We start from the raw sequence: 15,639 nt of genomic DNA, 5'->3' as shown, positions 1-15,639 counted from the left end.
GCGCTCTCTGAGCGTGCTTAGTTTGCGCTCCTATACACTACGTGAATTGCACATGGCACAGTGCAAAAACACGTAGCGTAGCGGGCATTTTCGGCTTTCTCACAGTCCCCAAAGTCAAGTTCGTGACCGTGAGCGAGCAAAATCAACATCCCGGCAAGACTTTTTCCTCATTCGCGCATCAGCAACATCAAGTTGCCGATCATAAGCGTGGAAAATAAACCTCCCTGCGAGATTCCCAACACGGGGAGGTCAGGATTCTCATTGCGAGTGGTTGTGTATGCTCACGACCGCTCGCGATGAGAAACTACCAGTCCGCATTGAGAAAGCTGCCGCTCGAGTACAAATCTACTCGAGCGGCAGAAAACGACCGCTTGCACTGTGCAAGATGCCATTTGCAATGATTGCACAGTGCGGACAAGAATCCGGCACTGTGCAATCAGTGCGACCTGCATATTCCCTACCGCACTACGCAGTTCGCATAGCTACGCATAACGTGCGTATTGTGAAGTACACTTCACGTAGCTAGGCCTAGCACTACTACGCAAACTACGCCCAGGGTTAAAGAAAATAAAAGGTAGGCCTACAATTTGGCTAACCTAAGGACGTTGTTAATATGCATTCATTACACAGGCCTTTATATGAATCATCTTATAACAGTGAATACATTTGTTTTACCTAATATTCATTATATACGTGCATAGTTTACGTGATTTCTCTAAATACCTGCGAAATGCTGATCAATCCTGAAAATAACATCATAACTTCATTCTTGTGATTTTAACATGATGATATATAAACTCCCTTCTGATATGCACAAAGTTCAACCAAACATTAGAATATACGCAACTGCAATTCGTACATGAATATAAGGCACCCGTACAATTTTAAGAACGTTCAGCACAGTTTTGACCATTATACAGTGCATGCCTGTCCTTTCCTTGTGTTGGCTCACTTTTGGCTGCCTAGGGCCAACTCAGGCAACCTTATGTCATGTTGCAAGAGGGCCTGCACTGTAGATAGTATTGTGTTTGTGCAGGGAAACCTTCCTGCGCGAAAACAATCTTCAGAGGCAACTTCCTCTTTCCAAGTGTGTAGCATAACTTCCTACAGCTTGTTTTATCCCTTCAGCTTAACTGGAGGTCAGCCAATTGACTCTTGCAGTACATGTCATTGTCCTGGGAGCAGCTCCAGCCTTTCAGGTCTCCTCACGGGTCTCAACAACAGGTGCAGTCCTTCTTCTGTCTTCCACTGGTCCATTATTTTCTGTCGAGGGTGCTCAAGGATGCCTAGACATTTAAGCCTAGCCTTAGCCTGTGGGTGAGAGTAGCTCTTGGCCCCTCCCTAACTAACAAATAAGGAAAAGTTCCCAATGGTATCCCAACCCATTTTTGTGGCAGTCCCTTAGTGTCCTACAGCAAACAATCCCACAGTGCTCTTCTCTCCATAAATCTAACATGGCATTACCTTTCTTCTCCTGTATAGGCCACCTGTGGCCACTTTATAGGTGTGGCTAGAGAAATGGGCTACCTCCTCTGCACAAATCTGGTTCTAGAGGCAGAGCCTCTCCCATTTGGATAGTGCCTGAAGGACTAGGGTGAGAAATGAGCAGGCAGTCCTACTGTTAACTATAATCTGCCTGTGACAGAGTTGATCTCTTTGAAGTTAATTGAGCTCCTGAGCACAACCTAGATGTTCATCCTGTCAGAGGAACAGAACACCTCCCCACACCCAAGTTCTTTGTCTCACTCCTGGGATCAAGTTCACACCTCATCAAAAGGGCCCATTCAGTTCCTAGGTGACAAGTGGAAACTTGGAAACTATCTAAAACTGCCTTTTGTAAAATATTTGGGAAAAATCCCACTTTAACAATGGTTTTGGCTCGTAAAAAATATTTGAAATAAATCCCAGAATTAGCTTGGTTGCTCTTTCCTAAGTGGAAATACCATTATTAATTGTAATATTGCATTCCAGAGTTTTCCTAGGGAACATCTAACCCTGCTACAGGCAAAGCAGCTGTTAGGGCCTTGTCATTATGAGGACATGTTCAACTGCCTGTTAAAGCTGAGCACTCCAACACAGTGGGTTATGGGAAATGAAGGAACAAGATAGAGGGAGGTATACACGATAGGTTACCGAGCAGGGAAGGGGTTACACCTGGCGAGTTTAGAAAGGGAAGTGAGGGTGAGCGAGTTGTTGAACGTTTGGTGAAAGGAAGGAACTGGGAGGAAATGACATGGACATGTACTACAGGTACGGGGACCTTTAGTGAAACTTTGGGCTATTGGGATGGTTGTATTGGAGTAGAGTAAGGGTAGAGAAATGCTTCGTATGTGTATTTTCATTAGAGCGTGGAACGATTAACAAGGGGTGAAGAAAGGTGGGAAGCCCCACGGGATTTGATTACATAATTAGAGGGAAACGTTAATCACGGCATCAAAGACAGCATGGATTGAGTAACATATTGTTTAAAACATGTGGCATACTGTGTAGCTTGATACAGAATCTAACGATGATGTTTAACATTTGTAGTGAACCCCTGACGAAGGGCGAGGAAATTTGCCCGAAATGCATTGTGAGAATTACACTACAGAGGATGACTTATGTATTTTTCCTGCTCCAGAAAAAGGTCCGGATGGACATATCTGCAGTATTAGAAATAAAATACATATACTGGCTCTCATGTGACAGAGAAAAACGGAATTAATGAATAGAACATTGGAATACCCTGAATAAAAAATATGAAATGGATTAAGCAGCGGTACTTTTTTGCAACATAGCGTCAAGCTGTGCGTACGGTTTAGGAGTATAGTGACGCTCCCTAAATTTTGTGATTAACTTTAAATGTTCCCGTGTCCTACTTTTAAATATGAGGCACTCTGCCTTATAGGCATTTTAAGCCTATTAGGGTGATTTATTAATATTTGAAAAGATGGTTTAGGTCTGTCAAAAGGGGTTATTTTGGCATATTGGATTTGCAGTTTTAAACTGCATAGACAGCTAGAGTGGTAGGCCTGCAGTGATATGTTTCACTGTTACTCTAGTGATAGCTCAATGGGTGCTGCAACTTAAAATCTGACTTCATCATCAGTTGTGATTTTAAATTGTGAGACCAGAGACACCAAACCTAGCATAGAACATTATGCTTATAAAATTTAATACTGCAATCCCGCGGTTAACCAATGGAAGAAATAGGCCTTACAGTACCTGGGGAGGTAAAACTTAAAAAGTACACATCCAAACTTTATAATACACTGCACCTCAACACTTGGGGATGACAAGGGCCCACCTTAGTTGTGACTTATATGTATCAAAAAAGGAAGTTTTGAGCCTGGCAAGAAGGTTATCTTGCCAGGTCAAAATGACTGTTTAAACTACACACTAGATTGGCAGGCCTGAGGCATGGTTAAAGGGTTACTTATGTGGGTGGCAACATCAATAATGCAGGTCCACGTGTAACATTTGATTTACAGGCCCTGGGCACATGTAGTGCACTTTACTAGGGACTTATAAGTAAATTAAATATACCAATTGTGGATAAGACAATGTTACCATATTTTAGGTACAGAGCACGTGCACATAGCAGAATTTTGGGGGTGACCGTGCAGAAAGGGCCAGTTTCAGCACAGATCAAATATTTCTTTTAATGTAGTCTCTATTGATTTGAGTCTCTTCCACTTAACCCTGCCCTTATAATGCCCCACTCATTTTGAAGTATGTGTGATTCAATCATCTAAAAACCGAAGTGGGCACACTTTTAGTTGAATTACCTAAAATCCAAGAATCAGTACATATCTGATGGCTCTGTATTTTTTTACTTGAGCTCATTTCTGCCATCTAGCTTCTAATAACCTTGATTGTAATGATCCAATGCTTAATGTCAGTAATTTCTCATCATCAAATGACCTTCAGGGGCAATCAATCAATAAAACTTAATGCCTGCTTAGTACGCTCAAGTATCTTTATTCGCCCAACTTTGTTACACATTTATTGAAAAGCACCCATAAAACCCAAAGAGAGAAGTTACAAGAGCAGAAAGTGCAAATGATCATGTTGCATTAACTTTCTACTAGCATATTAAATGAGCATGATCTGGTAACAAAAAAAGGCAAAGCGGTAAGGCATGGCAGGCAGCCAATTAAGCCATCGTAAATCATCTGCCGTCATTGCCTTCGGAAGTAATCCCAGTGCTATACTGCTCTTCTTCCCGATAAAGGCGCTTGAATACGACCTGCCATTTTTGCTTTGAAAGATAGAGGTGAAAATTGTTATAGTGTACTAAAAAAAGTGAATAAAAACAGAGCAAGAAAGATAAGAAGCATGATTGTGCAAGGTTTATTGATACGTTACCCACTGAAAGCTTTACTCAGCCTGACTGGAATTGAAAACAAGCATTTGCAATGCAATCGGTGTTGCCTTTGGGATCTTAAATGTATTTTGCTATGCAACATATTAGCCTGGGTTCTAAAACAACTACTGTTCTTTAACATGGAGGAAAGTAAGTACCAAACTGCGTGACATGCCAGTTATGGGACCACATGGAGAGAAATATTGCCTTTCAGCGGGAAATTGTATGATCCAAAGCTCTGTTTTTAATATAAAATCAGGGCCTTCGGTGGTCATATCACTGAAAATACAAGAATTGAAAAAAATATTATTGTCTACGGGTGCTCGTGGAAGACAATTTCTAAGGACTGGAATCTAGAGAATGCTAAAGTGATTCTGGTATTTTACTGACCTCTGCTGGTCGTTTTCTATCTGGAAACTTAAATAGAGGCAGTTGTCAGAAAAATTAAACAAGCATTGGCATAGTCAATAGGTCTCCCCTTTGGGACCTTTTAAGTGTAAAAGTTCCTAATAACAAGCAGATCGTTGCCAGTAATAATGAAATCCTGTAACATTCTGTGACATGCTGATACCAGGATTTTTATAATAAAGTGATTTGAATTTTTCACTTGCAGTAAAATTGTAACCAAGATTAACCAAAGCATAGTTGCTAAGATTTCAGTTTGTGTGACAATTGTATATTTCCTCTGCCCCTATGTGTGACAGTTCAGTGCCTTACGGGTGAGATTTTATCATGAGCGGATGAAGGGTCCACCAAACTCCCCACCATGCCATGTTCCGCCCATATTAACCCCGCACCCAAATCACACACTCCCCCACCCACCCAGACACGGTCATCTGTGCAACCCCTGGTGATACCTTAGACTGTGAATTTCTGCCCCTGAAGAAATGTTTGTGAGTATCCCTGGTCTAGCGCCTTGAAATAAACTGAGGTTTCTGTGAGGAATTGACACTTTGTAGCCTGGCACCCGCAGCGAGGTCTACCTCCAAGAAAACAAATTAGATGAATACGCAGCAATGCCAATAGAGGCCAGTTATGTTAAGAAGGAAATACATAAGAATTCCCAAATACATTTTGTTAAAAAAAGAACAGAATGCTTAAAATGACAGAGCCATGAATAACACCTGATGTAGGGCTCAGGAAAAAAACAAAATATGGCAATTGCAGTGCAAGTGAAAGTGCAGACTCAGCTTACAATGTTTACTGCACTTTTGTGTTTCCTTTAGTGCTTTCTTGAATTGCTAAACAAACTATTAGCTTCTTGACCAATAAGATTGAGTCTCGTTTGGAGTCCCCGGCACCATCTGACATCATCTGTAGCAATGTTGCTGGCATTTAATTCATAGTCGTACAAAAGGGGGTGGTGATGGTCGGAGCATCTGAACCAATCAAACACACACCCATTCAACAGATCTGGGTTTAATCCATCACCGTTCTTTAGCCCACTCTGCCACCCCAGTTCAGACATGGCCATATGCAAATCAGTCTGACCCTGTGCCTCATGGGAACAGTCCAGCCCGAACTGCCAAGCCATGCCTTCCCTGGACCGGAAACACGCTTCCTAGGACCGGTTTCTGGCATTACAGCCGTCTTCAGCCAGGCTTGCTTGAATCCAGTGGCAAAGTGAGCAAGGGACTCACGTCTGAGCATTCCCTGCCAACTTATGGCGAACAAAGTGGTACAAAAGGGGGTGGTGATGGACGGAGCATCTGTACCAATCAAACACACACCCAGTCAACAGATCTGGGTTTAATCCATCACCGTTCTTTAGCACACTCCGCCACCCCAGTTCAGACATGGCCATATGCAAATCAGTCTGACCCTGTGCCTCATGGGAACAGTCCAGCCCGAACTGCCAAGCCATGCCTTCCCTGGACTGGAAACAAGCTTCCTAGGACCAGTTTCTGGCATTACAGCCGTCTTCAGCCATCCATCACCACCCTCTTTTGTGGCATTTAATTCATGGCAATTAATTCATTTACTTTGATTCTTTCTGTTTCTTTATGGATTAAGATTGGGCTCCATAAAGAAACAGATAGAATCAGAGTAAATTAATTAATTGCCATGAATTAAATGCCAGCAGCATTGCTACAGACGATGTCAGATGATGTCGGGGACTCCAAACACAGCACAGACATAGCATAAGAAAATGGTGATTAGTTCATGCATGCTACAATCGCGGGTACAGGATGAGTCTACGGTCCTACAGGAATAGGAAACAGGAACTGTGTCATGGCAGACAGTAGACAGGCTATTGCTGCAGAGGACACACAGGTGGCGGCCAAGCAGTTGTGGTGATTGAAGGTGGCATATGGCTGCAGCCGGTGGAAGGAAGCACAGCAGGTCTCGGCTCTTTTGCTGCTCACCAGTGCTGGCAATGGTGGGTAAAAGCTTTAAATGGCCGAGGAACACTCACCCCATTCAAACCCCCTCAGGAACCTCAGGACACGCCATAATTCCATGGAATATGCGATACTGATCTAGCTACAACACAGGCAATTACTTAAATGTATTCAGTCTATTACATGGGAATTGGGAATGCCCACACTTACAAAATAACACCTGTATAATATGACAAGGCACACTCCCTGTCTGCCCCTGTATCTCTGCGTCTCCTCGTGCAGTGCATTCATCGCCTGTACAAACAATACACAACACTACTGGGAAGAGGCACACAAAAGCAGGGCAAAGACAAGTGTTTACACAAAATGACTGAAGACAAACTGAAGACCCATGTAGGGACAGACTGTGGTCCGATGCCTGGCAATCAATAAAGAAACAGAGACAAAAAACACACATGAAAGCAAATGCTATGTGGACACAACAGATACAATGAACAGTCACCAAGAACGAGTTGTGCAACGTGAAAAACCTTGCAAATATGGGAGAAACAATAACACGGGCAGGACGCTAAAAGAAAAAAAACAACGTGAAAGTGTTTCACTTGCTAGAGCGAGCAGTGCCAGGAGCTATAATTGCTACCATATGGCGCTGCGCGCTCTCACAAGTGACTTCCCACACGTGCACACGTTGCTATTGAAGGCAATGGAACGCTTGCACGTTTTTGGCTGAAAAGCAGAAGCCATTCCAAAAGGTCTTTTTGCCTAGCAGCCCATGCACGCAGCGTAGGCGAGACCTAAAAAAGAAAGTCCCTCAGCAGAAAACGATTCTGGTATTTTACTGACCTCTACTGGTCGTTTTCTATCAAGACAATTAAATAGAGGAAGTTGAACAGAAAAAAAGTCCCTAAGCAGACAAGTCTTAGGGCTGATCTCCAGAGCCCACAAAGTACCTATACACATAAATATATACTACAGTATATACAAGAGGTCTCGAATGCTCGACTTGAAAAGGAAAAACAACTAATAGACAGGATCAAAATAGTTTAATAGCCACCCTAAAATGTGCACCTGTTCTGTCCTGAGATCTTTGGACGACAGTAATTCGGAGGTAAAGTCACCAGGTACAGTAGCACTAAACAGAGCCACCATTTATTAAAATGAGCAGACACACAACAGATTTAACTCACAATAATGGCTGACCTCTAAAGAGTAACCCTAGACTGCACCCAGCTACAGGCAATTAGAAAGCCATACCCTTCTCAGGATGTGATTGCATGAGAGCATACCATTCTGTTAATTCTTGCGCTTTTCATTGCAGAGGATATCAATCAATTTGACATTTTCCAGATTCCTTTCGATTTTTCCCTCCATCACGAGTTTAGAGGGGCTACGAATTAAATATATCATATTGCCCATTGGCTCATAAAGGAATGCTGGACACCGAAGTAAAATACACCTGGAAATATGTCGTAAAACATTTTTGCTTTATATTTTTGTGCTTTAGACTAAGAACAACTCGAAGTCCAGAAGGAAATGAGGTGATGAGTCTCCAACCCCATGGTCTGATGACAAGATGGCAGTCCATAAAGACTTGTGTGGTAAGGGGATGCCTCTTGCAATCAAAATGTATCACTTTGATTCTCCCCAATAGCTACAGAATTCAACAACAGCCTGATGAAGATTTATAGTGGGGTAATGAACTTGTGGACTGAGATGTTGCTCATATTCCAAATGATGTACCTCATTCACCTCAAATAATGAATATCATTTGAGGATTATGAAGGAAGATTTTTACAGACTGGTTACAGCTTTCATGGACGCTGCGCGTGAACATCATGCCTAGCTAAGGGGCTACTCCTTGGAATGTATATTATATTATTGAATGTAGTAAGGACTAAAAAACACCTGGAGATGGTTTGTTATGTCACACAACAACAAATATTAGTTCCATAGGAAACTTGGTCAGTTTTCCAGGGGTGTACATTGTTTCAAAATACAGACATCCCAAGTATCAGAGGCACAGCTAGGGGTGGAGATTGGTATTGCAGCCAGTATTAAGCATCCAGAACAATTTTTGATCTATGGTTTATTTCTCATAATGTCTCTTGCTATGGAGAAATAAAAAAGTAATTATAACATAAAAAAACAAAGGTGCTAGTATTCCTCCATTTACATATGTACACAATAAAAACAAGCATTAAAGAAGCTACAACTTCTAGAAAACCTTTCATGTTAAAGAACACATGCAATTTTCAATCTCTCAAGTTTGTTTTCATTTAAAGAATTGTTAGAATGAATTCAATTCCATCAAAATTAATAGGAAAAAATGTTTACTACCAATAATGTGAAGAATGGCCATGCATGATGTTAGCATTATTCCTCAGCTCCATTCTTTTTTATGAGTGTGCCTTGTGGTAGCAATGTTTGGCCAAGTGTGTTGTTTGACTTTCCCTTAAGCTAGGCTAAAGTAGAGTTGATCCTCGTCAGTAGTAATACTGGAGTAGAGGTGCATCTTTGTGAAACAGCATTGGCTTACTTTTTTGTGGATGCCCTTTAGCATTAGCATGTGCCACCCAACACCCTTTATTTGATTGTCTATTAAATATTCCCTATTCTACTATTACTACTCCAATCCCCTCCCACAATTACACCAAAAACATAAACCTCTGAGTGCCGAGTTCTCCATGCTCAAGACAGAGAACTCTGCACATAAGATACACTGCTCGTGCAGGCAGAAGTTTCTACCTGGAGATTTGTGAATACACTTTGTGAGCATGTAATAAATTACTGCCGGAAAACAATTTGACATACTCAAACGTTGTTTGGTGAGTATACCCTTGTATGTTTTGGATTTTCTCCTTCTGTGCAGAATTGCATGTTATGGCCAGCATTATTTTGAGAATAACATGTGAAAGTTTTCTTTTTTAAAGGTCTTTTGTATGTATGTAAGCTTGCATATATCTGAGGGGGGCTTCAGGGTGTCTAACTATGGTGTACCTCTATAAAGGCTTTAATAGCATTGTCAGATCAGACCATGCATTGACAGTGTGACACCACTTGGGTGACACAGAATCAGTGCTTAATTATGTACCTTTTTGACCACTTGAATCTGTAATATGACACAGTACCAGAGATAAATGTGTTGCTTTGTTTCTCACACACTACAATGCAAGTATGGGAACTCTCATTTTGCATTCTTCATTACACTTTGCATCTCTACCAAGAACTGAAGTGTCTTCTATGATACGAACATGCTGCAGTGGTGCTACAAGGTTACCCCATTGTGCTACTGTATTACTTTACATATGTGGTTGAAGTAAAGGGATAATGTTTATTTCTATTTTATGAAAACAGTCAAATATGCTAGAGTGGTGAATATAGGTGTTGTACCATACCCTCTCTGTGGGATCACCCCCAAACATTTTGCCTTTACCCCTTTTGTTTTCTGAACCCATTTTTGTCATCTTTTAGAACTCTGTGCATTTTACCGCTGATAACCAGTGCTAAAGTGCATGTACTCTTTCCTTTACAAATTGGCATATTGAATTTCCTTCGTAGAGTTGTACTACATGCACCCAGGGTCCGTAAATTAAATGCTACTAGTGCACCTACTCAAAAGAAAGGAGTTAGGTCCTTAGTGGGACAGAAGGGAGAGCTGGACCGTTTTGTGAATTCAATACATAGAATGCTTCCCTTCTAATATTATTTCAAGTTTATGATTTTATGGAGACCAAATAAACAGTTTAATTGAATCTGGTCAGGTATATTTATTTTTACCTTTCACTTATTATTTATGTAGAAAAAACTCTCATCTGCAACCAAATTTCATAGACAGAGAGAGAAAAACACAACATACATGATTCACTTATAGTTCCATTACTTCATCACAGTGCATTACAAACATTTATATTTACATGAAACATTACCTACACTTATTAAACAAAAAATTATATCAACAAAATCACATTCAACAAACATTTACTAAACATGATATCTCAACCACTTTACAGTAAATTTCTTCGTTTTTGAAGATCACAATTTTCAAATACCCAGACAGTAATTTACACAGAGCCTTGACATCTATATCATATACTTAAACACCATCAGGTGTGTTTTTTTTGGCTCTTTCCTAAATTTGCCGACGCGTTTCAGGTTCAAGTCCTGTGTCCCCAAACCATCATCAGGGCTGTGTTAGTCTGTTGAGAATGCAACAAAACATACAGATGTAATTTGTGCTCTGACATCACCATTCTATCTGTATCAACTATTCCTGGAAAGCTAGTGAGGCCCATACCTGTATATTCCTAGCAGGGGCATTAAAGGTAACTTCAATCGACTCAGTGCTGGATGTTCACTCTCATTCAGCAACCTGTTCTGCATAAAATATTAATACAGCATTGTAGGTTCATGATTTAGTTAGTGTAAGGCCTTATCATTAGTGGAAAATGAGCCTTAATCATACCTCTGTTTTAGTGGGAAGGTTATGCGGGAGGGAGAGGAGGATCTGTCTTTCTTAATTCTCTCCTGTATAGGAAGACATAATGCTCTTTAAGCATTTGCGTTAACCAGATAGTTTTCCCTTTGACGAAGGGTCATTGAAATGAGATCTCAAACATACCTAAAACGGTGTGTAACTGCCGTAAATCATTAGGTCCCACGGTCTTTTCGTCAATATTTTAAAGTCTGTTCTCCTATTAACAAAATGACAGAATATTACAAACTTGTTTTTGGCTTTTACTTAACGAAATACTCCGTGGTCTAGGCATCACTCGTACCTCTGTTTTGTATCACGGCGAGAGGCCTCCTCTCACTGTCAGTTCCAACCCCGTCCGGGGCTCGAGTAAAGGGCGGTGCTCGCGCGGTTCGGTACCGCGTTTTAGCCTTTTGTCTACCACGAATTAATCTGGAGAAAAGAAAACATTTTATCAGGCGCGTTTATTCGGTCTCAATGCCAGACAACGCTTGCTTCTAGGCATCAATCCGCATCCCTGGAGTGTTTGTTTATGTCGAGCACGGTCGGGTTCAAAAACTGCGTCTCTGCCTCCTCCCGGATCAAGCCGGAAGCAATTTCATTTCGGCTTAAAAAATGTGAAAGGTACTAGACCTTCTGGGACTCGTAGTTCATTACCGATGCGAATGCAGATTAGTTTAAAAAGAAAACTTGTTGTGGTCGCATTGCTATCATCGCGCTCTCTAAGATTCTTTTTTTGATTTCTCCATACCACTTCTAGTGGCAGCGCGTGTTATGTATAGTGAGTGGAACCAGTCAATGTACGGGCAATGCGTGCGACCGAATGCCGGCAGTCACGTGTGCATGTCTCTGTGCACCAGTAGTGCATGAAGTTTTAGTGTTTGTCATTCATGAGATTCAGCAAAGGGCTGTCACCGCTTCAATAACACTCAGTGGCACGGCGTCAACCCTCAAATTCTGGACAATTCGGACATGCTGTTTAAGCCTGACAAAATACAATTAAATTTCAAAATTAAGTATGCCTCTTTTTCCAGAAGCCTACGCTCAACGTCTGCAGGGCGCTGTATGTTATTCAGTGTAAAAAGCACAGACCACTTAAAATCATTCTCCTTATGTGACATCTCAACAAATTCTCAACCATTGGAGCAGTAAGGATTTTCTTGTTAATTCTGGACCTGTGTTGGCTTATCCGAATGTTCGCTTGCTGGTTCGTCTTCCCAATGTATATCCTTTGACAAGGACACACCACCACATATACCACGTTTTTCATTTTGCAATTTGAAAAATCGAGATGCTTCCATCTCACTCCCTGATGCTGAAACTCAGTGCATTCAATAGTGTTCCCACATGAAATGCAGTTACCGCATTTATGATGACCCTCTAGTGGTTTCATGTCCCAGAGGGCACGTAGATCCTTTTTTATTGTTGGCGTTGGAAGATCGGCCCTTACAATTTGCTGCCCCAGGCTCTTATTTTTCTTAAAAGCAAAAATGGGGCGTGGGAAAGGGCACTCCAGATTTTCTAATAAGTGCCAATTCTTGAGCACGGTTTGCCTGAATTTGTGCGTGTCTGACCCGAAGGTAGTCACGCACACCAGGCGATCCAGTTCCTTCTTCTCCCTATTTTCAAGTAATGTTTCACGAGGAGTGAAACGGGCCCTTTTGAAAGAATGTTTTAAAAGTTTCTTGGGGTATCCGCTGTGAATCATTTGATGGCAGAATGCCTGAGCATGGCGGTCATAATCGCTCACCTCGGAACAATTCCTTCGAATTCTGAGCATCTGGCCATAAGGCAAATTTGCCTTTAAGCTTCTAGGATGGTGACTTTTGTGGTGTAATATGGTGTTCTTATCTGTAGCTTTTCGATACAGGGATGCTTTTAGTGTCCCATCAACACAGGTCATTTCGACATCTAGAAATGCCATTTTTGTGGTGCTTGCCTCCAAAGAGAATTTAATATCCATGTGTCTGGCGTTGATCCAGTCGTGGAACGCTACAAGCTCGGTCTGGCTCCCCTGCCACAGGAGCCAGACGTCGTCAATATAGCGCCACCACTGCAAGATGTTTTCAATATGTAGGTTGTTATTGTAAACAAACATGGCCTCATACTGTGCCATGTAGAGCACTGCCATTTCTGGGGCATATGGACAGCCCATGGCAGTGCCCTTCCCCTGCATGTAGAACCTGCCATTGAATGTAAAATAGTTTTTTCTTAGGGCTAATTCTGCCAATTTCAAAATGAAATCGGTTGGTACCCTATGTGGCCTCGTTCTTTTGTCCAAATATACCTGTATTACCTCAAGGGCCTCCTCTTGGGGGATCTGGGTATATAGGGACGTGACGTCCATCGTCACCATTATTTGTTTACCTGGATCAAACGCTGTTCCCTCCACCTTAGTCAAGAAATCAGTCGTATCTTTAAGATAAGACTTTACCTCATTCAGAAACGGTTTTAGAAAAAAATCGATGTACTTGGATATAGGCTCCAAGCAGGAGTCTACACCCGAAACAATCGGGCGTCCTGGTGGCTCGGCTAGGTTTTTATGTATTTTAGGCAGCAGGTATAGAACAGGTGTTCTTGGGAATTGTTTGTTTAAAAATTCAAATTCCTTTATACCTACAAATCCTTGTTCCTTTCCTTGGGTCAGTACATCAGTTATTAACCCTTGTATCTGCCGTGTTGGGTCCTCCTCTAGCGGTCTGTACCATATGTCATTACTGACTTGCTTGAGTCCCTCTGTGACATATTTGTCACGTGGCCAGATAACGATTGCTCCCCCCTTGTCGGCCTGTTTTATGACAAGGGAGGGATCTTCCTTGAGGTTTCTTATTGCCTCTGCTTGTCCTTTGGTTATGTTCGAAGACACATATTTCTTCGCTCTCTCCATGGTGGTAATGGAGGATAGCATGACCTGCTCAAATGCTTGTATCTGCTTTGGGATATTTTTAAATGGCGTGAACTTGGATTTTTTCCTGAAACCTGTTACTTCGTTACTTATTGGTGCTGGTTGGTTGTGAAAGAAAGCCTTTAACCTCAGCTTTCTGCAAAATTCCAATGTTTTGATTTTTAATTTAGTGTAGTCGGTATGTTTTCGAGGAACACATTTTAGACCTAAGTTCAGTAAGGATACTTCCTGTTCTGTTAATACCCGATCAGATAAATTGACTACCACATTGGGTCTTTCTATGATTGGTAGAACCGTTTGCGTGTGCGCATTTCCCAAGGAATTTTGTACCTGCCCCGTCCTTGTTGACGCCTGTCTAAAAAAGACACCTGTTTGCGTTGATTTGATCCCCTGGCGTCTGAATGAGATGTTTCTGAAGAGGAACTATCAGAGAATGTAGTAAAACGATTTCTAGATCTTCCTTGATAATCATACAGCGCCCTGCGCGACTCCGCCTGTGTATAATAGTCCTCTTTAAGAAAAGGATAGACTTGATCTAATTTGAACGATTTGATGTCCCTCTCGTACTTCAGGCTTTTATTATTGATTGTGATGTCCTTAAAGACTTGAATGTCTTTTTCTATTTTGTCCAGAAGAGTTTTGGCATCCGTGACCGCCGGGTTATTGGCTATGGCCTTTGTTAACTCTTCTATCTCCTCCAACTCCTTAGCACATAACCTTTGAGCCGTCTCGATGGTATGGACCAACAAGTCCCATCTACATTTAGTGTTAATGAAGCTGAATCCTTTCTTGTATTCAGCGTCTTCAACAAAGATGACAGGTGTATTTTTGACCTGCAGTCCCCAGGGGATAGTGCCACCCTTCAGATGTTTAAGAAGGAAATGGCCGTGGAGTTCCGTTCTAACGTGTTTTTTACAGAGTCTTGTCAATTTTTCAGACTCATTCTGCTGCTTCGCAGTAGTGCTTAAAGTGATTGATCCAAATGGTGATGAGGCTATCAGAGACTGAATGTGACTCTCACTGAAGGAGAGTGTATCTTTCTCTGCCATAATCTTTGAAGGACCGTAGTCCTTCTACACATGAGGTTATGTTTAAAGTCCCTATAACACTCTCGCGGATATGCACCCGCTCTAATATGCTCAAAAGAAAGGAGTTAGGTCCTTAGTGGGACAGAAGGGAGAGCTGGACCGTTTTGTGAATTCAATACATAGAATGCTTCCCTTCTAATATTATTTCAAGTTTATGATTTTATGGAGACCAAATAAACAGTTTAATTGAATCTGGTCAGGTATATTTATTTTTACCTTTCACTTATTATTTATGTAGAAAAAACTCTCATCTGCAACCAAATTTCATAGACAGAGAGAGAAAAACACAACATACATGATTCACTTATAGTTCCATTACTTCATCACAGTGCATTACAAACATTTATATTTACATGAAACATTACCTACACTTATTAAACAAAAAATTATATCAACAAAATCACATTCAACAAACATTTACTAAACACGATATCTCAACCACTTTACAGTAAATTTCTTTGTTTTTGAAGATCACAATTTTCAAATAC

The 15,639-nt window shown here is 41.3% G+C and overlaps 1 long non-coding RNA gene across 2 annotated transcripts; it reads right to left on the bottom strand.

Moving 5' to 3' along the window:
• Positions 1-10,451: 10,451 nt before the first annotated feature.
• LOC144819577 (uncharacterized) lies at positions 10,452-11,723 on the bottom strand. Of its 2 annotated transcripts, XR_013607450.1 has the most exons (5): positions 11,463-11,723; positions 11,306-11,378; positions 11,150-11,211; positions 10,982-11,061; positions 10,452-10,883 (listed from the first exon to the last, which is right to left on the bottom strand). It is a non-coding gene; the product is annotated as an uncharacterized LOC144819577 (long non-coding RNA). The 2 variants fall into 2 exon arrangements; XR_013607449.1 differs by having other exon boundaries at positions 10,982-11,211.
• Positions 11,724-15,639: the final 3,916 nt, after the last annotated feature.

This window comes from Lissotriton helveticus, chromosome 2_1 (genome assembly GCF_964261635.1).
Source record: "Lissotriton helveticus chromosome 2_1, aLisHel1.1, whole genome shotgun sequence".
Taxonomy (NCBI): Eukaryota; Metazoa; Chordata; class Amphibia; order Caudata; family Salamandridae; genus Lissotriton; species Lissotriton helveticus.
The sequence above is the reverse complement of the archived record's forward strand: the minus strand, read 5'-3'. Positions and strand labels throughout refer to the sequence as shown.